This window comes from Callithrix jacchus, chromosome 5 (genome assembly GCF_049354715.1).
Source record: "Callithrix jacchus isolate 240 chromosome 5, calJac240_pri, whole genome shotgun sequence".
Taxonomy (NCBI): domain Eukaryota; kingdom Metazoa; phylum Chordata; class Mammalia; order Primates; family Cebidae; genus Callithrix; species Callithrix jacchus.
Window position 1 is genome coordinate 105,636,141 of NC_133506.1, and position 22,607 is coordinate 105,658,747.

Below are 22,607 nucleotides of genomic sequence, written 5' to 3' on the forward strand. Positions count from 1 at the left end.
AAGTCCCACCTGGGAACGTCTTCCTATATGTTTATAATCCCACATCTGCTACATTGAAATTATTTTCCACCCAAATAAAAGCAGTCACAGATAGAAATTCCTTGACTCTTAATTTTATTTTATTAATTTTTAAATTACTTTTTAATTTTTTGAGATGGGGTCTCACTCTGTTGTTACACAGGCTGGAGTGCAGTGGTCCGATCACAGCTCACTGCAGCCTCGACCTCCTGGGCTCAAGCAATCCTCCCACCTCAGCCTTCCAAGTAGCTGGGACTACAGACAAGTGCCACCAAGCTCAACTAATCTTTGTATTCTTTTTATTGATTGATTGATTGATTGATTTTGAGATGGAATTTCACTCTTGTTGCCCAGTCTGGAGTACAGTGGCATGATCTTGGGTTACTGCAACCTTCACCTCCTGGGTTCAAGTGATTCTCCTGCATCAGCCTCCTGAATACCTGGGATTACAGGCACGTGCCACCCCACACAGCTAATTTTTGTATTTTTAGCAGAAACAGGTTTCACCATGTTGGCCAGGCTGGTCTCAAACTCCTGAGCTCAGGTGATCCACCCACCTCAGCCTCCCAAAGTGCTGAGATTACAGGCGTGAGCCACCATGCCCAGCCTAATTTTTGTATTTTTTGTAGAGATGAGGTTTTTCTGTGTTGCCCAGGCTGGTCTCAAACTCCCAGACTCAAGTGATCAGCCTGCCTTGGCCTCCCAAAGTGCTAGGATTATAGGCATGAGCCACTGCACCTGGCTGGATTTTAAACATTATCATGGCACTTTATTTTACTGAATATTAAATCTCCAGCACAGTTTTGAAAAGGGAAAAAAGAACACCTACTGTGAGAGGGGATTCCGGCTGATTGCAAACTGATACAGGAGCTGCTTGAATGCTCTTAGGTGGCCATAGTGTAAGTAGGATGTGGGGGTCTCTGAGAGAGCCAGTGGACACGAGGGGGCACCCCTGGAGTTCTGGACTTGACCAAAATTGGACAACTTTCAACTTGCTGGCTGCCTGCCCTGAGCAGTAATGGCTGGCCTTGGGAGAAACACCCGTGGTTTTACGGCCTCCTTTCATTTTCCTCTCTTTCCTAACAAGCCTTTGTCTAAATGCAAATGTGATTCCACCTTTTCTATTAGAATATTATATAGTTATCCATTCCGGGAAAACCACAATTAGTGCGCGATTTTATTTCTGACTCGCCATTTCTTTGTTTGGAAAGTTCGTTAGTTGTGCGATGCTCCTGATGGAAGTGCGTAGAAGGAGCAATTTTTTTATGTGTGGGGAGGGACCTCCGCCAAATTTTCTTAGATGGAAAGGTGTTGGCTTTTTCTTGTCATGGAGGGATGGTGGAGTGGAGCGGGGAGTGTGGTGGGGGTGTGATATTCTACCCTAAAATATTTTTCAAAAATACACTGGCGACTAAATCTGGCCATGTTTGTGAGATTGAGTGGAGTTTTCCTTAAAGTGACAAAGCAGGGCACACTTTATCTCAAGGTTTTAACTGTAGTTGGTACTTGGGAAGACGTTCTCCTGTGTAATACATGCTGCAGAAACCACGCAGGGGCAGCCTGATTCAGAGGGTCACTTACTTGCCTACTGGCATACCACTGGCTGGCTGTGTGACCTTTGGCAATTTATTTAACCTCTCTGGACCACTAGTTCCTCATCTAAATAATATTACCTGGGCCGGGCGCTGTGGCTCACACCTGTAATCCCAGCACTTTGGGAGGCCGAGGCGGGTGGATCACGAGGTCAAGAGATCGAGACCATCCTGGTCAACATGGTGAAACTCCGTCTCTACTAAAAATACAAAAATTAGCTGGGCATGGTGGTGTGGGCCTGTAGTCCCAGCTACTCGGGAGGCTGAGGCAGGAGAATTGCTTGAACCCAGGAGGCAGAGTTTGCGGTGAGCCGAGATCGTGCCATTGCACTTCATTCTGGGTAACAACAGTGAAACTCCATCTCAAAATAAATAAATAAATAAATAGGCTGGGTGCGGTGGCTCAAGCCTATAATCCCAGCACTTTGGGAGGCTGAGGCGGGTGGATCACGAGGTCAAGAGATCGAGACCATCTTGGTCAACATGGTGAAACCCTGTCTCTACTAAAAATACAAAAATTAGCTGGGCATGGTGGCGTGTACCTGTAGTCCCAGTTACTCAGGAGGCTGAGGCAGGAGAATTGCCTAAACCCAGGAGGTAGAGGTTGCGGTGAGCCAAGATCGTACCATTGCACTCCAGCCTGGGTAACAAGAGCAAAACACCGTCTCAAAAGTAAATAAATAAATAAATAATATTACCTAACTCTTAGGGTAGTTGGGGGATTAAATGAAATCAGTTAATATTTATTTATTTATTTATTTTTGAGATGGAGTTTTGCTCTGTCACCCAGGCTGAAGTGCAGTGGCATGATCTCAGCTCACTACAACCTCCGCCTCCCGGGTTCAAGCAGTTCTCCTGCCTCGGCCTCCTGAGTAGCTGGGACTACAGGCACCCACCACCCCACCTGGCTAATTTTTGTATTTTTAGTAAAGATGGGGTTTTACCATTTGGCCAGGCTGGTCTCAAACTCCTGACCTTGTGATCTGCCTGTGTTGGCTTCCCAAAGTGCTGGGATTACAGACGTGAGCCACCACACCTGGCCAAAATCAGTTAATAAAGTGCTTAGAATAGAGCCTAGTGTCCAGGATATTGCATGAATGCCATTATATTATCCTTTCCTGCCTCTGCTAATAGAGTCTACTGCCTATTGCATTCCTATAAATGGCAGGCACTGTGTTAAGTACTTTATAAGCATTCAGCTTGTTTAATACTCAAGGATACAAAGTAGTATTATAATCTCTGTGACCGTTAGTTTTCTTAGTCAACTTGGTTAGGTTATAGTACCTAGTTATGTAATTAAACATGAATCTAGGTGTTGCTGTGAAAGTATTTTGTAGACGTGGTTACCATCTACAAGTCAGTTGACTTCAAGTAAAAGCTTTCAGATTGACTGGCCCCCTCAATCATGGAAGTCAATTTCTTAAAACATATCTTTAATTTAAAAAGTGTGTGTGTGTGTGTGTGTGCGTGTGTGTGTGTACACTTATGAGGAAACTGATGATCAGAGAAACTAACTAATTGCACAAGGTCATGCAGCAGGATTTTGAATCTGGGTATCTCTCACTACAAAACCTGCTTTCCACCGTGGGATGCTGTCTCTCTGGTCATTTCAGTTGCAGCTGAAGGGACCTTGATTTCAGCCCGTTTATGGAGCATGTACTGCTTTTTCATTTCAAACTCTATAAAAGTACAACTCCTCTGACCTTGTGGTCTGTTCTGTATTCTGGTGGCATTTGGAGGAAAGCATGGAGAAGGGAGCAGGGGAGAATGGAAAGGAAGGAATAAGAATTTTATCAGTGCAGGTTTTGGTTGCAAGCAACAGAAATGGAATCTCACCCACTTAAACCCAAAGGAAAGGATTAGAAGACTATTGTTGGTGTGGGGCAGCTCACAGCAAAAAGTGCTCTCTGGGCTGCCCCTGTGTGTATAGGAGGGGCTGGGCTTATTCAGGGAAAGGTGCTGAGAGTTACCAACCATAGAAAATGAGGGCGGCTTTATTTCCCAAAAGGAAATTGGGATGCTATTCTTTTTTCTTTGAGACAGAGTCTTGCTCTGTTGCCCAGATTGGAGTGTAATAGCACAAATACCACTCACTGCAGTCTTGGCTTCCTGGGCTCAAGCAATCCTCCTGCCTCAGCCTCTAATGCAGTTGGGACCACAGGTGTTCACCACCACACTAGGTGATATAGTTTGGCTCTGTGTCCCCACTCAAATCTCCTCTCTAATTGCAATCCACACATGTTAAGGGAAGGACCTGTCATCCCCACAGGTAGAAGAAGAGAAGTGATTGGATTATGGGGACGGTTTCCCCCATGCTGTTCTCATGATAGTGAGTGAGTTCTTGTGAGATCTGATGGTTTTATAAGGGGCTCTTCCCTCTTCACTCCTCGCTCTTCTCTCTCCTGCTGACTTGTGAGGAAAGATGTGTTTGCTTCCCCCTTCACCATGATTGTAAGTTTCCTGAAGCCTCCCCAGTCATGTGGAACTGTGAGTCAATTAAACCTCTTCTTTTAGAAATTACCCAGTCTGAAGTAGTATTCTTCATAGCAGTGTGAAAACAGACTAATACACGAAGCTAATTTTTTTTTTTTAAGAGAAGAGATCTCACTATGTTGCCCAAGCTGGTCTTAAACTCCATGTCTCAAGTAATCCTCCTGCCTCAGCCTCTAAAAGTGCTGGGATGATGGGCATAAGCTGCCATGCCCAGCCTAGGGTACTATTTTGAAGGGAAATGGATACTTGACAAATGCCAAAATGATAAATGACCACTATCACAGTAAAGCTTCTTAGATTGGATCCCATTTTGCAAAATAATTCAGAACAAGCCCATGACCAGTACCCAGAAATGGCACTTAGGACTCGTGAGGCCATATGGAGCACATCTCTCAGCTTTAAATTAAGATTTTTGGCTGTAGGCAAAGGCTCCTTTTATACAAACATTCCCATGTGAAACATAAATAGCCATCATAATAACAAATCTCTGTTGAACATGGGCTGTATGCTGGGCACTGTTCTAGGTGCATGGCTTGGTGCTCATCTCATTTTTCCACCAACTCCATGATGTAGGTACAATTATCATTACCATGTTACGTATGAGAACGCTGAGGGCCGTGGAGGTCAACTCACTCACCCACATGGCCAGTGAATGGCAAGCAGTACACAATGATGTCTTTTTATAATTCGAATTCTAGAATGTTAAATAGGATTGGGGACTAAACAGCAAAGGTCCTAGAGGCAAGACTTCCTCCTAGCTGAAGAGCTTGCAGGGTCTGAGGCTTGCTTGATAAAGATTCTGCCTTGATGTCAGATCTGAGATGTTCAATTCCATTTTCTTAATGGCTGTCAATCAGTTCCCTACTGTGTCCCCTGAGGCTGGATCCAGCAGGGGTGTCATCAGCACTTAGGAATAGTATTAAGAACAAAGCCTGATTTGAGCTGTTTGTTTTCCCCCAGTGAGATTGCCCACCCTCAATACAGTCAGGAATGAGCTCAGATGTCGCTCAGTGCTAAATGAATTGCTTCTCAAAGCACGGGCTTTCCTGAGGCACCCACGTCTACCAGAGCAAACAGAAATGACGTGTGAGTTCTAATAATGCCTGCAATCACTTTCACTTCCAGGTGCTCCACAGGCATTGTCTGATGGAAATATAACATAAGCTGTATTTGTCATTTTAAATTCCTAGGAACCACATTTTTAATAAGGTGAATTAATTAAGAACACTTTTTTGAAACAGAGTCTTGCTGTTTCCGAGCTGGGCTTGAACAATTGGGCTCAAGTGATTCTCTTGCCGTAACCTCCCAAGTAGCTGGGACTACAGGTGTGTGCCACCATGGCCGGTGCTAACTTTAAAAATATATTTAATTTGGCTGCGCGCGGTGGCTCACGCCTATAATCCCAGCACTTTGGGAGGCCGAGGCGGGTGGATCACAAGGTCAAGAGATCAAGACCATCCTGGTCAACATGGTGAAACCCCGTCTCTACTAAAAATACAAAAAATTAGCTGGGCATGGTGGCGGGCGCCTGTAGTCCCAGCTACTCGGGAGGCTGAGGCAGGAGAATTGCTTGAACCCAGGAGGCGGAGGTTGCGGTGAGCTGAGATCGTGCCATTGCACTCCAGCCTGGGTAACAACAGTGAAACTCCGTCTCGAAAAAACAAAAACATGCAGATTCTGATTCCTTCCATCTAGGTCTGGGGTGGGGCCAGAGATTATTATTATTATTATTTTTATTTTTTTGAGGCAGAGTTTCGCTGTTGTTACACAGAGTGGAGTGCAATGGCATGATCTCGGCTCACCGCAATGTCCACCTTCTGGGTTCAAGCAATTCTCCTGCCTCAGCCTCCCGAGTAGCTGGGACTACAGGCGCGCACCACCATGCCCAGCTAATTTTTGTATTTTTGGTAGAGACGGGATTTCACCTTGTTGACCAGGATGGTCTCGATCTCTTGACCTCGTGATCCACCCGCCTCAGCCTCCCAAAGTGCTGGGATTATAGGCATAAGCCACTGCCCCGGCGTCAGAGATTGCATTTCTAACAAGCTTCCAGTGATGCTGGTCCCTAGTCCACACTTTGAGCAGCAAGGCTCTGAGTGACAGACAGTGGTGGCTTGGACTAGGTTGGTGGTGGGATGGAGAAAAGAGGACAGATTGACGGACAAGTTGGGGAGAGAATCAACAGTACTCAACAGGACTCGCTGTTCAGGGAAGGGAGAGTCAAGGATGGCTCCTCGGTTTCTAGACCAGGGCAGGACCAGGCTTTTTTAGGGGAAGGGACAGTGTGTGTGTAGGGGTCGGGGGGTGGGAGGGATCAAAACTCATGGAGAGGCAATTCCAAATACTGTGCCTTATCTCCTTTCTATGCAAAAAGGTTATGAGGCATTCAGGACACAGATGATCTATTTTCCCAGTTTGGGTTTCCAACACCAATCTTTGCCTGGTGGCCCAAACTGGTAAGTCTTTTTTTTTTGAGTGCAGTGGCGCGATCTCAGCTCAATGCAACCTCTGCCTCCCGGGTTCAAGCAATTCTCCAGCTTCAGCCTCCCAAGTAGCTAGGACTACAGGCATGCGCCACGGTGTTCAGCTAATTTTTTTTGTATTTTTAGTAGAGACGGGGTTTCATCGTGTTGGCCAGGCTGGTCTCGAACTCCTGACTTCAGGTGAGCAAGGTGCACAGAACTTCTTAAAACATCACTCTGGCACTTGAGGAGTTTAATCTAAACATTCCATTCACCTCAGCCTCCCAAAGTGCTGCGATTACAGGTGCAAGCCACCATGCCCAGCCAGGCAAGTCTCAAAGGCTTAATAAATAGCCACCTTTGTAAATGAGGTCCAGAAATGGCCAGCAAACTCCCCCTCTCTGCCTCTCATGCACTCAGCATGCACCTCCCCTGATCAGCAATGATCATGACACTTAAACTAGTTGAATGTGGGTTCTCTCCATTAGCGTTTTCTCAACTCCTCAACATGCAGTCAGTGTGAATGGGCAGAGAACGTGAGCATTGCAGTTTCTAATAAATGATATAGTATCCAGAGTTAAGGTTAGGTTTTGACAAATATGTGTTTTTTTTTGTTTGTTTGTTTTTGAGGCGGAGTCTTGCTCTGTCGCCCAGGCTGCGGTGCAATGGTGCAGTCTCAGCTCACTGCAACCTCCGCCTTCAGGTTCAAGCGATTCTCCTGCCTCAGCCTCGAGCAGCTAGGGCTACAGGTGTGCGCCACCATGCCCAGCTAATTTTTTTATTTTTAGTAGAAATGGGGTTTCACCATGTTGGCCAGGATGGTCCTGATCTCTTGACCTCATGATGTGCCTGCCTCGGCCTTCCGAAGTGCTAGGATTACAGGCATGAGCCACTGTGCCTGGTGACAAATATGTGTTTTTTAAAGGAAAATAAATTACCTCTATTCTTTCAAATAGGTTCTCTTATCCCTGTTTTCACAGGTGAGGACAGTGAGACTCAGAGGGGTAAGAGACTTGCTCCAGGTCATACGCAGCCCGTGAATGGAAAGGCTGGGAGTTGAACCCCTGTGAGTCTTAGTCCAGAGTCGTCCACATGGCTCTGGGCTCACAACTGCAGGCTCTGTGCCATGTGCTGAGCAAGGTGCACAGAACTTCATAAAACATCATTCTGGCCCTTGAGGAGTTGCATCTAAATAAAGAAGGGAGACGACCCTGCAAATATACTTGCTGTGTGACTTTGCACTGCTGTTTAAGTCTGCTGGAGTGCTGCAGATGCCAGCGTCATTGGAGATACTCCTTCAGACTCAGCGTTGGGGAGTCCCAGCAGAGTCTTCTAGACAACGTGGGACCTGTGCCTGCAAGAATGGTTAGGAATGGAGAGAGAGAACCTTCCAGGTGGCAATTCCAGGTAGTGGGGCTAATGCAAGTCAAGCAAGGAGGAAAAACTCCTTGCCTGCCAACAGTTTTCCCCTCCTCTTCTTTCCGCCTTCCATTGTCACCACTATAATAAAATCCAAACAGGGGTTTCCAGGCCCAGGTTGAAGGCCTGATCCCTTTCCGGCTGAGACACGGTCCATAGCCGGTTCACTCATGGCATCCTGTGACTATGGCTAACGTTGTTATTTCCACAGAAAACGTTTGTTTTATCGGTTTCCTTCTTCAGGTCAAGAACTTTGTTTATTTCTGAATCCCCAGAGCCCAGAGCAGTGCCTGGCATATAACAGGTGTTTGATACATTCAGAAACAATTGGCTTTTGAGGTAGGAGGCCGCCCTTGTCAGGTATGGAGCTAGGTGCAGATGCAATGTGGCTCTCGATAGCACCTTATGGATAGTTGTGTCCCAAAGGAAGGATGAGTGAGGATAGCTGCTGAAATCCTAAAGAGCAAGCCTAACTCAAACTGTTGGCACACAGGCATGACACAGAAAGCTGGAAGTTGAAATGGTGGAGTCCAATTTGCCTGGACCAGCTTTATGGGTTCTGCTGGTAACATTTTTATCCATGGAGGGCTTGCTTGGGTATGGAGAGTTGGTTTGACTACACCGTGTGGAGCAATTTGTGGAGCAAGTTTTAAAGAAGCAAAGGACTTGGAATTCATGCTTGAAGAAATGCAGGCAGATCTGTGTTAAATGGAATTTTTCATCTTCTAACAGGCAGACCTGCTAACCTAAAAACTAGAGTTTTTAATGACCACAGCAAGCAAGCATGCAGTTTGGCCCTTGAATGGATCTTTCCTCACCCAGGCTGTAGTGCAGTGGCCCTTTGAGGCTCACCACAGCCTCAAACTCCTGGATTCAAATGATCCTCGGCCTCCCAGTGGACTTTGTAGAGATCCTGATATGGAGTCTCAAGAAGATTAAAAAATGTCTCCAATTTCAATAAATGGCTGCAATCCATCTGGAAAAAAAAAACAATTGAACATGTTTCTTGATGATTTTCCTCTCCTCTGCATCCCTCTGTTATCTGGTTTGTACTACTCTCTGTTGCTTGACATATGCCTGAAACACGAGTCAATATATCAGTGATTTAAACAAAACAGGTTATTGCTTCCATGTAACAGTAGGAATAGAAGCAGTCCAAACTGATACAGGGTCTTCAAGGTGTCCCGTATCCAGGATCCTACCAGCCATTCTCTGTTAGTCCTGGCATGCTGCCTACATTTCCATGGGTGGAGGTTTTCCAATACATCTATGTTGGAACCAGCAGGAAGGTGGAAAGAGGAAAGAGAAAACAGGCTGCTTCCCTCCTTCCTTCCCTCCCTCCCTCCCTCCCTCCCTCCCTCCCTCCCTCCCTTCCTTCCTTCCTTCCTTCCTTCCTTCCTTCCTTCCTTCCTTCCTTCCCTCCCTCCCTCCCTCCTGCCCCCCCTTTTCCTTTCTTCCTTTCTTCCTTTCTTTCTTTCCCTCCCTCCCTCCCTCCCTCCCTCCCTCCCTCCCTCCCTCCCTCCCTCCTTCCCTTCCTTTCCCTTCTTCCCCCTGCTGCCACCACCGTCTCTCTTTCTCTCTCTTTCTTTCAGACAGGGTCTCACCCCCTCACCCAGGCTGGAGTGCAGTGGCACAATCACGGCTCACTGCAGCCTACATGTCGCAGGCTCAAGCAATCCTTCCACCTCAGCCTCCCGAGTAGCTGAGACTACAGGTGCACACCACCACACTCTGCTAATTTATTTTTTTTACTTTTTGCAGAGACAAAGTCTCATTACGTTGTGCAGGCTCATATCAAACTCCTGGGCTCAAGTGATCCACCTGCCTCAGCCTCCCGAAGTGCTGGGATTACAGGTGTGAGCTGCCTTGCCCATTTCTTTTGTGAGTATGACATGGAAGTTGCTCCCATCACATCTCTTTCCATCCCATTCGCAGGACCTAGTCACGTGGCCAGATCCATACAAAGGAGACTAGTAAAGGTAGACCAGGATGGTCTCAATCTCTCAACCTTGTGATCCACCCGCCTCGGCCTCCCAAAGTGCTGGGATTATAGGTGTGAGCCACTGCAACCGGCCAGGCATTCTAAACCAAGCCACCTGGCCTCTAGTGCATTATAATTAACATATAATGAGCAGTGAGGACCACCAGAGGTCACTCTCATCGCCATCTTGGATTTGGTGGGATTTGGCCAACTTCTTTACCGAAGGCTGTTTTATCAGCAAGGTCTTTGTGACGCCCTATTTCATCCTGTGACTTAGAATGCCTGGCCGGTTGCGGTGGCTCACACCTATAATCCCAGCACTTTGGGAGGCTGAGGCGGGTAGATCACAAGGTTGAGAGATCAAGACCATCCTTGTCAACATGGTGAAACCCCGTCTCTACTACAAGTACAAAAATTAGCTGGGCATGGTGGCAGGCGCCTGTAATCCCAGCTACTCGAGAGGCTGAGGCAGCCTTTTGGCCTCCCAAAGCGCTGGGATTATAGGCATCAGCCACAGTGCCCAGCCTATGATGAAAAACATTCTACGGAGTTTTGAAACTGCTCTCCCAGCACGTTTTGGTCATCTGGTTTTGCTGCAGAGAGCAGGGAAGTGCCCATCATCTTGTGAAACTGGGTTTTGATGATGCCAGGCCAAGCTGGCCCCAGAGAGATGTGTTACCACAGCAAATGTAAGATCACCTTGTGGTTACCCACTTGACCAGAGCTTGTTATGCCTGAACACCCATGCTGATGGCGACAGCACCCCGGAAATCAGAGACGCATGGATGCCCCTTGGTTGCTGGTTTGTCCCATTTTCTTCAGTCTCCTAGACCTAAACAGGGTTATCAGCTCCTTTCATATTCATGCCTGGCATTTCCTTGCTCTCTGCTCTCCTGGGGCTGGATGCTTTCAGCAGACACTGCCCCTCCCTCCCCAAGCCAGGAGGGGCCCTGGCCTCTGTGACAGCAAATCCATTGCACCACTTAAGTTTAATTAGACCACAATGACGGATGATTAGTTTACACATCAAAGCACTGAAACAACTCAACAAATTGGCCCCATCCCAAAGCCCAGTGCAGGAGCTGGCCTTGAACTCAGAGGCTCTGCCTGCTGGGGCAGGGGAGCGAGCAATGGAAGCTTGGGAGCCCCATGCAGAGGTGCACAGAAGGAGTTCTGCTTCTCCACTGGAGAAATGGATCCCAGCTGTTTCCAACCCTAATTGTGTCCCAGCGTCTCTCTCACCTTGGCTTTCCAGCCTCAAGCCCTCCCTTGGCTGCTGCTTAAAGTTCACCTGTAGCTGACTCTCAATTATTTGGGGACTGATTATTCAGTCCATGGGTTATGCAAACCCTTTGCTAATCCTTGCTTTTTTACCCTGTTACTCTCCAAGTGGGATTTTTGACTGTTCATTAGGACACCTACCAGGGAATCAGAGCAAAAAGCAAATGAGTTAATCTTCTTCAAACCAGGCCACTTGGCTACCAGCCATTTTTTTGTTTGAGGTTTGGTGGGGAAGGAGATAGAAAGTATAGGTTACAACGAGGCAAAATGATTATTTCTGGGTCTCCTTCATGCACTCTACCCATTCCGTGTGGGGACCAAGAGGCAGCTGCCCACATGAACGCAGTCTGCATTAGACTGTCTTTACCTTTTATTATGTTTTTCGTATTTCTTCTTGTCATGGTGGGGCCCTAGTCAGGCTGACTGTGTACTGGGAGAGGTAAGCAGTTTGGTTCCTCCGGGTCAGAAGACTAGTTTGTTCATACTAATGATCAGTGAAACAGCAAACAAACAAAAATCCCTAAAGGTTCACCCAGTAGCTGGGCCAAATTGACCTCCTTTCATGGTCCTGCACACAAGCCCATCAAAACAATTGGTGTGTCCTGCTCCAAGGTCGTACCGTCAAAGTCAATGGCAGAGAAGAGACCTAAATCTAGGTCTTCGTCATAGCCCGTATCCCTCAGGACTACGTGATCTTTCTCATTGTCGGAAGATAACAGAGCTGTGGCTACGTGAAAATCTCATGGAGCACAAAGGCTCAGGCCTCTTTCTTAGAACAATTGATGGAGGCCCGGTGCATGGTGGGACGCTAGTTTGCTCGCTGTGGGCCTTGAGGGTGAGCAGGCATCAGCCTCACTGCTGTGATGTGGGCCGACAGATGAATGCCGACTGCCTCTAGCACAGGACGGTGGGCGGGAGCTGAACTGGGTTCCGGCTGCTGTAAAGAAAGCACTTCAGAAGGAGGGTGACTCTGTGTGATTAGCATAAACCAGGAGTCTATTGATCTGGCTGATTAGAAAGTCTTCCAAGGCACCGAGATAATTAGCACAATGTACAGAGTAGCAGTTATCAGCTTCATTGCTTAATTAACAATGTAAATATCTTTCTAAATGACATTTTATAATCCTGATTAGACCCTCCAGTGTTTGCCCTGTTCTCTGCTAATTCCTTCCCAGATGTACGGATAGTCAGAGAGTCTTTCTTCCATGCCTGACATCACCTTTCTGCATCACATGCGATAAAGCAATTGTACACGCCCTACATCTCCTCCTTTGTATCTAACTAAGGGGTCTGCTCTGCCTTCGTCTCTCTAACTTGAAATATACAGTCTGCCAGTGGAATTGCCAATTAAAAGTACTTAATTAAACGTGAAAGGGGAGTTCTATCATGTTCTGGATTTTGAACTATTTTTTATTTATGTGCTTAGCAGGATAAGTCATCTCAAATTAGCATCACATTTTTTCCTCTGAAGAGCATGTGAGGAATGAGGCTATTAGGAGGAGAGGTTTAACACAATATTTGTGTACACCAGTCATGGGTGCAAAGAATCATCCCAAACGCATATGTTGCTTTGGCAAGCAGAGTTGTTCTTCATATTTATTTTATTTCCTTATCATTTCTGGTTGAATTAATGTTTGCCACAGAATATTTGGCGTGCCTGATCAGACATATGTGCAGGGAGCTTGGTTATTTTATTTAATTTTTACTTTAACTTTACCTATTATTTTGAGTATCAGAGCCACACTAACAGATTATTGTTCCATGTCTAAGTTCCAAATGGCATACGCGCAAATCCTCATGGAACTCTAGGGGTGGAAAGTTCAGAGTTCGAAGGCTCCTACTTTCACTGGAAAGAATGCCCTGAAGCTTTCCACTGCTGGAGGCCTGATGATTTCAGCCCATGGACTATTTACTTCTGGTCTTTTTGCACCCACTAACTTCTTGATGGCCAAGGCAGTTACACATCTATAAAGTGTGGGGGGGAAAGTAAAAAATAAGGAATTTAATATAAACCAGTCCATATTATACTGGCAAAATGGTAGGGAAGGCAAAAATGAATTTTGGAGGAATTTGCTCTAGGTTTTAATTAACCATCTTGCCCTTGTTCCCCATTATCACTGATTTCTGTGATAAGTGCCAATTATATGTGTCATAAGTATACTCCTTTTTGCTGAAGACAAGAGATCTTATGTGTGATGCAAATAAGGGTTCTCAGAATGCTAATTTTGTAATGAGCCAATGCATTCTTCAAGGAGTTTATAGTCTAGAGGGGGAATAAAACTTGTGCATAAATAATTATAATGCAAAGTAGAAAACTGGCGTGTCTTGAGACAGCACAGAGAGAATTATGGCCAAAAAAGAGGGTGGAGAAATAAATTATAGTTGAGAGATGTGGGAAGGCCTGCTTGAAAGTTGAGGGAAATTGGCATAAAAGCAAATTGAGAGTATTAGGTGTGGTTTCCAAAAGAGGAGAACAGAGGTGGAACAGCAAGACATTTAAGTGAGGAACAAGAGGTTTGCCAGGGCTATTGGGAGGGATGTGAAGCAGGAAAGCCCCACAGGTAAGGCTGCGAAGGTAAGTCAGGGTGTAGTCACCATCACCATCACGCAGAACCTGGAATGCAAGGATAAAACACCTGTACCGCTTGCTGTAGACCAGGGATCCACAACATTTCTTATGGAAAGGGCCAGACAGTAATTTTCTTTTTTTTTTTTGAGATGGAGTTTTGCTGTTGTTACCCAGACTGGAGTGCAATGGCACGATTTTGGCTCACTGCAACCTCCACCTTCTGGGTTCAAGCAATTCTCCTGCCTCAGCCTCCCGAGTAGCTGGGACTACAGGTGTGCACCACCATGCCCAGCTAATTTTTGTATTTTTAGTACAGATGGGGTTTCACCTCGTTGACCAGGATGGTCTCTATTTCTTGACCTCATGATCCACCCGCCTCAGCTTCCCAAAGTGCTGGGATTATAGGCGTGAGCCACTGTGCCAGGCCAATTTTTTTTTTTTTTTTGAGATAGTCTCACTCTGTCACCCAGGCTGGAGTGCAGTGATGTGATCTCTGCTCACTGCAACTTCCGCCTCCAGGTTTCAAGCGATTCTCATGCCTCAGCCTCCCAAGTAGCTGGGATTACAGGTGCCTGCCACCACGTCCAGTTGATCTTTGTATTTTTAGTAGAGACAAAATTTCACCATGTTGGCTAGGCTGGTCTCAGACTCCTGGGCTCAAGTGATCCTCCCACCTCGGCCTCCCAAAGTAGTGGGATTAGAGGCATGAGCCACTATAACTGGCCCAGATAGTAAATCTTTTAGGCTGTGTGAGCTGTATTGTCTCTGTACAGTTACTCAGCTCTGCCATTGTGGCACAAATGCAACTATAAACAATACATAAATAAGTGGGCATTGCTATGGTAAAACTTTATGGATACTGAGACTTGAATTTTGTATATTTCTTACATGTCACGAAATGTTCTTTTGATTTTACTGTCTTCTACTGTTGGAGTAGGCAGGGGCATGATGCTGTAACCATCTGTTAACCTCTGAGTTTCCTTTACCTTTGGCCATATCCCCATCACAACAGAGGGCCAAGTGTTGACTAAGCGTGGTCCAGTGGGCCAGAGCTGCAAAGCCAATGCGTCGAGTGACTATGATGGTGCATAAGTACAGCAGTGATTGTGTTCCCAGGACCAAGCTTCAGCGTGCAGCACTAGGGCAACATTTGAGCTGCGTGCTCCTGACAGACTCTAAAGTGATTTGATATTTAAAAAGAAATACCTGACTGGGTGCGTTGACTCACACCTGCAATCCCCGCACTTTGGGAAGCCAAGGAGGGCAGATCACTTGAGATCAGGAGTTTGAGAATAGCCGGGTCAACATGGTGAAACCCCATCTCTACTAAAAATACAAAAATTAGCCAGGCGTGGTGGTGCACATTTGTAATCCCAGCTACTTGGGAGGCTGAGGCAGGAGAATTACCCAGCTACTCGGGAGGCTGAAGCAGGAGAATCACTTGAACCAAGGAGGCATAGGTTGCAGATCATGTCACTGCACTCCAGCCTGGGCGACAGAGCAAGACTCTGTCTCAGAAAAAAGAAAGAAAGAAAGAAAGAAAAGAAATACGTAGGTCAGGCCAGGCGTGGTGGCTCAGGCCTGTAATCCCAGCACTTTGGGAGGCCGATGCAGACAGAGCACAAGGTCAGGAGTTCGAGACCAGCTGGCCAATATGGTGAAAGCCTGTCTCTACTAAAAATAAAAAAAATTAGCTGGGCGTGGTGGTGTGCACCTGTAGTCCCAGCTACTCAGGAGGCTGAGGCAGGAGAATCGCTGGAACCTGGGAGGTGGAGGTTGCAGTGAGCTGAGATTGTGCCACTGCACTCCAGCCTGGGTGACAGAGTACGACTCCATCTCAAAAAAAAAAAAAAAAAAAAAAAAAAGAAATACCTAAGTTAAGGGTTTGGACAATCCATGTGTAGTAAATGAGGTATGCAGTTCTCTACTTTTATGAAACCCTTGCCTTGGTACAATACATGCTAACATCCCTAAACCATCTTCCCTGGGCTGAATTAGGTCTGTCTCTACACCAGGAGGCTAATAATAACTTCCACCCATTTCCTGGGTAAGGTTCTGTAGTTCCTAGCAAATGATTTTCTTTTTCTTCACCTTCTCTGCCCCTTCACTGTTCCAACCTTCTTTCCAGGAAAAAAGGTAAAATGAGAGTGGGTTCAGGCTGGTGGGCCAGTGGGAAGCCTCTTAGCCCCCTCTAGCTCTCCTTCCTGCTCAGATACCCTGAGAATTAACACAGAGGTGGGGGAGGCCAGATGACCTCCAGCCGAAATGTTGAACCGGCTTTTTCCTTGGTGAGCTGGATCAAAGCAGTTATCTATCTCATTTCCAAATATACCTGGCATAACAAAGGGTTTGTTAAAAACACCAAGTAAAATGTATTTTTTACTGAATTTGGAATGATATATTTATGCTTGATTAAATAAAATTCATCTCCTTCCCTTTCATCTTTCCTGCCATCTCTTATCCAGAAAAGCCTTTTTTTTTTTTTAATTTTTTTTTTTCCTCGAGACTGAGTCTTGCTCTGTCACCCAGGCTGGAGTGCAATGGTGTAATCTCAGCTCACTGCAACATCTGCGTCCTGGGTTCAAGTGATTCTCCTGCCTCAGCCTTCTGAGTAGCAGGGATTATAGGTGCGTGCCACCATGCCTGGTTAATTTTTTGTATTTTAGTGAAATGGGGTTTTACCATGTTGGCCAGGGTGGTCTCGAACTCCTGACCTCATGATCTGCCCACCTGGGCCTCCCAAAGTGCTGGGATTACAGGCGTGAGCCACTGTGCCTGGCCTTTTCTTCTTTGTTTTCAATTGTGGCAGGGTCTTCCTCTGTCACCCAGGCTGTAGTGCAGTGGTTCGATCACAGCTCACTGCAGCCTTGACTTCCTAGGTTCAGGTGATCCTCCTACCTCAGGTTCCTGAGTAACTGTAACCACAGGCGTATGCCACCACGCCTGGCTAAATATTTTAATTTTTTGTAGAGACAGGGTCCCACTTGTTTGCCCAGGTTGGTCTTGGACTCCTGGGCTCAAGTGATCCCTCTGCTTTAGCCCCCCCAGAGTGCTGGGGTTACAGGCATGAGCCACCATGCTCAGCCAGAAAAGTCTTTAATTTTAACATTGAACAATGTATGGCAAGGAAAAGGTTAATTAGGTAACTAACTCACTTAACAACATTGTAAGGGACAGAGAATGAGCCATTACTTGTTTTATTTACGTATGTATGTATGTATGTTGAGACGGAGTTTCGCTGTTGTTACCCAGACTGGAGTGCAATGGCACGATCTCGGCTCACCGCAACCTCTGCCTTCTGGGTTCAAGCAATTCTCCTGCCTCAGCCTCCCGAGTAGATGGGACTACAGGCGCGCACTACCATGCCCAGCTAATTTTTGTATTTTTAGTAGAGATGGGGTTTCACCTTGTTGATCAGGATGGTCTCGATCTCTTGACCTCGTGATCCACCCGCCTTGGCCTCCCAAAGTGCTGGGATTATAGGTGGGAGCCACTGCGCCCGGCCTTTATTTATTTATTTATTATTATTTTTTTTATAAGACAGAGTTTCACCATGTTGGTCAGGCTGGTCTTGAACTCCTGATCTCAGGTGATGAGGTCATGTGCCCGCTTTGGCCTCCAAAGTGCTTGGATTACAGGCGTGAGCCACCGAGCCTGGCCAAGCCATTACTTGTGACAACAGGGAAGTCATTGAAAACCTTGTTAAGCAGTTTCAGTGGCACAAGATGGAAACCAACTGTGTTGGCTGATGGGTAAATGGGGGATGGTAGGTGAGAAATTAAGGCTTCCTATGCAGACAACTCTAACAATGGCTTTTTGTCACTTAGATCTCAGTTTAAATGTCACCTCTTTGGAGTGATCTAGAGTAGCCATCTGGTGACGACCACATGACCGCATTTCCACATTTTATTTCTCTGCAGAGCATTTACTTATGACCTGTGTCTTCTTTCTTTCTTTGTTTTCTCTGCCCCTAGGACACCACACATGCACAATGATCAAATGGGTTTTATTTATTCTGTCTCCCCAGAACCTAGAAAACAGCTTGGTACCTGGTAGGTGTTTGTTTTTTGAATGAAAGGGTAACAGTTTGGCTATAAGGGAAAGTAGAGAAATGGAAATCTATCTGGTAGGGGATATGGAGCAATCCTATATGGGTATGGGATATGGATATGTGTGGTTTTTGTTCATTTGTTTTAATGGGAACCCCTAGCCCAGTGCTTGTCTGACTTTGATGTGCCTGGAAACCATCTGGGGATCTTGCTAAATGCAGATTCTGATTCTGCAGCCCCAGGTGGGAGATTCTGCCTTTCTAACAAGCTCCCAGGTGAGGCCCAGGCTGCTGGCCCATGAATACCATTTTGAGTAGCTAGGCCCTGGACCACCTTGATATGTTGCTTAGGATGAACGGGTGGAAAGGGGGCAATTAATGAAGCACGAGAAAGGGGATAACTGTAGGAGTAAAGATGTGAGGAACACACGGGGATCGAATTCAGACAACCAGCAGAAGGACCAGTTTTTCTTTCTTTGTTGCTTTTTTTTTGAGATGGTGTTTCACTCTTGTTGCCCAGGCTGGAGTACAATGACATCATCTCGGCTCACCGCAACCTCCACCTCCGGAATTCAAGCGATTCTCCTGCTTCAGCCTCCCAAGTAGCTGGGATTATAAGCATGTGCCACCACTCCCAGCTAATTTTGTATTTTTAGTAGAGATGGGGTTTCTCCATGTTGGTTAGGCTGGTCTTGAACTCCTGACCTCAGATGATCCGCCCACCTTGACCTCCCAAAGTGTTGGGATTACAGGCATGAGCCAGCATGCCCCGGCCAAGAACCAGTTTTTCAAAGGCAGAAGGAAACTTTCCACAGTTTATCAGGAAAGAAGGGGAAGGAGTGAGAAGATCTGATGGTGTCTATCTTTCAATGAGGTCCTCAGCTGAGAGTGAGGGTGGAGGTGGGGTGTGGGAGTTCTGAGAAACAGAGTTATTTTCTTCCTAGGCAGCATCCATTATGCCTTTGAGGTTTGGATCATAAATTTAAAGTAAAACCCATCAGCTCTGTTGTGTAATTTTCTCAGCATTAATCTACTTGGGTGCAGGTCAGAGAAGGAGGATGGTAGATCATCCAGAGTGAGTGTGACAGAGGCCAGGAAGAACCAGGGAGTTGAGGGTGTTGGTGAGAGGGAGATTTTAATAGTGGACTACAGGAAGTGAGGCCCAGGCACTGGGTGGGATACTGCTACTCAGTCCCAGCTCTCACTCATGGGGCTCTAGTGGGGAGACAGATATGACTGAGATAATCACACAAATGCATATCTGTCTACATGTACCCACGCATATGTATGTGTGCATTATATGTAAATGCCCATGTATGTGTAACTAGCACAACTGTCAGTGCCCCACCCATAATCCCTTGCGCCTTACCACTGCAGTACACCTGGCTGATTTCCAACTGCCAGTGTCTGTATCTCTTTGCCTGAGAGCATGGCAGGCCAGAAGTACCAGGGAGTTAGTGCCTCCTGAGAGCATTGTTTGGCTTGTAACTTAACAGGAATTGGTGTATAAATACTCCAGGATGGGATAACCAAGGTGTGTGTTCCACGCTGGTTTCCTAGCAGGACGAAGCTCAGTGGTCCCTGGTGGTAACTTGCTTGGGAACGCTCTCTATAGGCTGCCTTCTTTTCCTTGCCTCACTTCCCCCACTTTCTTCTTTTTTTGGTGGGGAGGGGGCGGGCGGGGAACAGAGTTTCACTCTTGTTGCCTAGGCTGGAGTGCAATGGAGCCATCTCAGCTCAGTGCAACCTCCACCTCCTGGGTTCAAGCGATTCTCCTGACTCTGCCTCCCGAGTAGGTGGAATTACAGGCACCCACCACCTCGCCTGGTTAGCTAATTTTTGTATTTTTAGTAGTGATGGGGGGTCTCACCATGTTGGCCAGGCTGGTCTTGAACTCCTGACCTCAGGTGATCCACCCACCTTGGCCTCCCAAAGTGCTGGGATTACAGGTGTGAGCCACCATGCCCGGCCTCACTTCCCCACTTTCTTATTGGGTGTTTTCTAGAACCACTTTTCAAATAAACTACTTGCTCTCAAATCCTTGCTTCAGGGGCTTCTCCTGGGGGGGATCCAAATTGAGGTATTTATAACTATAAACTGTGATGCATGCCATGGAGAAAAGTACAGGCTACTATTTGTGTAGGGGGAACCTGCTCCAGTGTGGGGTGGGAGTGTGGATGTCAGGGAAGGCGAGATCTATTAGCTGGGATCTAAAGGAGGAGCAGGGTGGAAGGAACATGGGACAATGAGTGTCCAAAAGGCTACTGTGGCTGCCACAGAGGACAGGGACATGGATGGAAGCTTGCAAGACCAGACTCTGGAAGGTCTCATAGGACATGGTAAGGAGTTTGGCATATGTATTCAGCGAACACCGAGAAGCCATTAAGGGGACTTCAGCAGGACATTGACAAGATTATACCTGCCTCTAACCGTAAGTGGAGAAGGACTGGGGAGCCTTCATGGCCCGGGCAGAGCTCATAGGGTCTTGCAACTATTAACCACCTATTTGACTGACCAGAACACCCTATTTTCTGGCCAAGCCAAAAAATGCTTTCCCTTCATCAATGTTGAGCTTTTTTTTCCCCTGGGCTGCTACACTTAAAACTCTTATCAACCCTTCTCTTGGGGACAGCACTAACAGGATAACTCCCTTCTACTTGTTCTCATTCTCCACTTCCCTCATGTTCACACTCTCCTCTCTCTCCTTCCCTTCTTCACCCCTTGGTCTCTCCTCTTTCTTCAAATTATCCTATTTAATAAAGTTGATTATTTCTTTCAGTCTCCATTTGTCTCTGGACATTGCAAGACACTGCAGATGTAGTCAGCAGAAACAGAATTATATTTTGTGAACAAGGTAATTTTAAAGTGGATCTTTAGTCAAATGCTGTCAAAATGCAAAAAAGAGAAATGTTCCCAAGCACGTGGACTCCTTTGGTGATATTGCCACATACGTGCCCAGCATGTACTAGAGTTTTTATGAAAAAGAAATTCCATTCCAAAGGTGGTTCATGCAAACAATTATGCATATGTGTGTGTTATTTACAATTCGAAAGCATGAGACATTGAACATATTTTCAAGAGATTAAAAAAGTGGGGACATATTCAGAGATGACATACATCTGATCACCAATGTGGTTTCACATGTGGTCACTGTAAATAAATTACTAGAGAACACACTAGAAACAGAGAATGACATATACCAGTCAGCAAAGTTAAATTTATGGTGCTGCGGAAAGTAACAAAAGACAGAGAACCACGAAGGCTGAAACCCAGCCCATAAATATATCTCCAAGGGTATGTTGTAAATAGTCACAATTGTACCTTTTTTCCTTTTGTGTTCCTTTTTATAAAAATCTTGAAATCCTTGCTTATCCCCTTTTTCACCCAGCATTTAAAGAAAAACAAACTAGATGTCTGAGATTTCACATAACCTTTTATACTCAATATTTTTATTGTCTTAAAACAAATCTTGAGTAGTCAGCAAGGGTTGTGTTTTGCAACACGGTGGGGTAAGGAAGATCTGTTCATCAGGTTTTCCATTTTCGCCCCTGGTGTCCTCTTCTGGCATATTCACCCATCACCCCATGCCCCTCACCCTGTGTTCTGGCAGGATTTGAGACATGCAAATTGCAAACTGGTAAATAGCAACTTTGCATATTTTGAATAGAAGAGAACAATGTGGTACCACTCATTCTGTTCTCAGGGAAATCTGAGATAATGGGGAGCAAGATCGAGGGCAGACTGAGGGTCCTAAGTATTTTCTTCGAAGTGTTTATCATGCTTATTAAACCTATTGTATACTGATGAATTAATGTGAATTATTTACATAGTCAACCTGGGAGACAATAACCTGATTTAGTCACAGGATGCAAATGTTTCTCTTTGAAATCTAAAAACAGGTTTAAACTGGAAACATCAGGACTTCTTGCATCTTTCCCTACAAATATTGGCTACAAACTTGCAGTTGTCAGGCTAAATGACATAGGTCAGAAATCAAGAGAATGTGGTGATGTATTTTTTAGGAAAGTCAATAAACTCCCTTGTGCAAACATGTCCCCTGGACAGTGGGTGACTAATTTTTCAAGTAAAAAGTCTATTTTTTTACCTGTAAATATCATGCACTGTCTGACAGAAGGGTGTTCACCTGCTAAAATTTCAGTGTATAGGAGAATGACATGGTAAAAATGGTCGGGGTTTCATTAGATTATGAGCCTGGTGTCATTTAGTGAATGGTCGGACTAGTAAGAATTATTTTGTTTTACTATTGAAGTGGTAAGAACCTAAGTTTGCTGTCAAGTTAAAATATTCAAATTCGATTATTTTCAAATCTAAATTTCTATGGTGACTTAGGAAAAAAATTAGGGACTGTTCAAATCTCTCCTACTTTGGATTTTTTTTTTCTTAGTGTTTGGAGGAATTTTTGTGAAAGGTAAAATCTTGTGTGTTTGTAAAATTGGAAGAGGCACAAGTGATTCTGAAGGTGGAGCCTTTCGGAGGTAAAGCAAACAGCTTGCATCTTGAATATTTTATGATATCTAGGTATTAGAACCATGTTTCTGACGCAGGAACATAGCGATCTAGGAACAAAAGGGAGATGAGAGGAGAGAACAGACTGTGAAATTTCTTAAAAATTTTAAATGATCCTCAGACTGAGCACAGGGTGGATGACGTTACTGCAGATTGCTCCTAATAAGGGCTGTAAAAGCTTAATAATTTATTGATTGGCTCTGCATTAATGATGTGA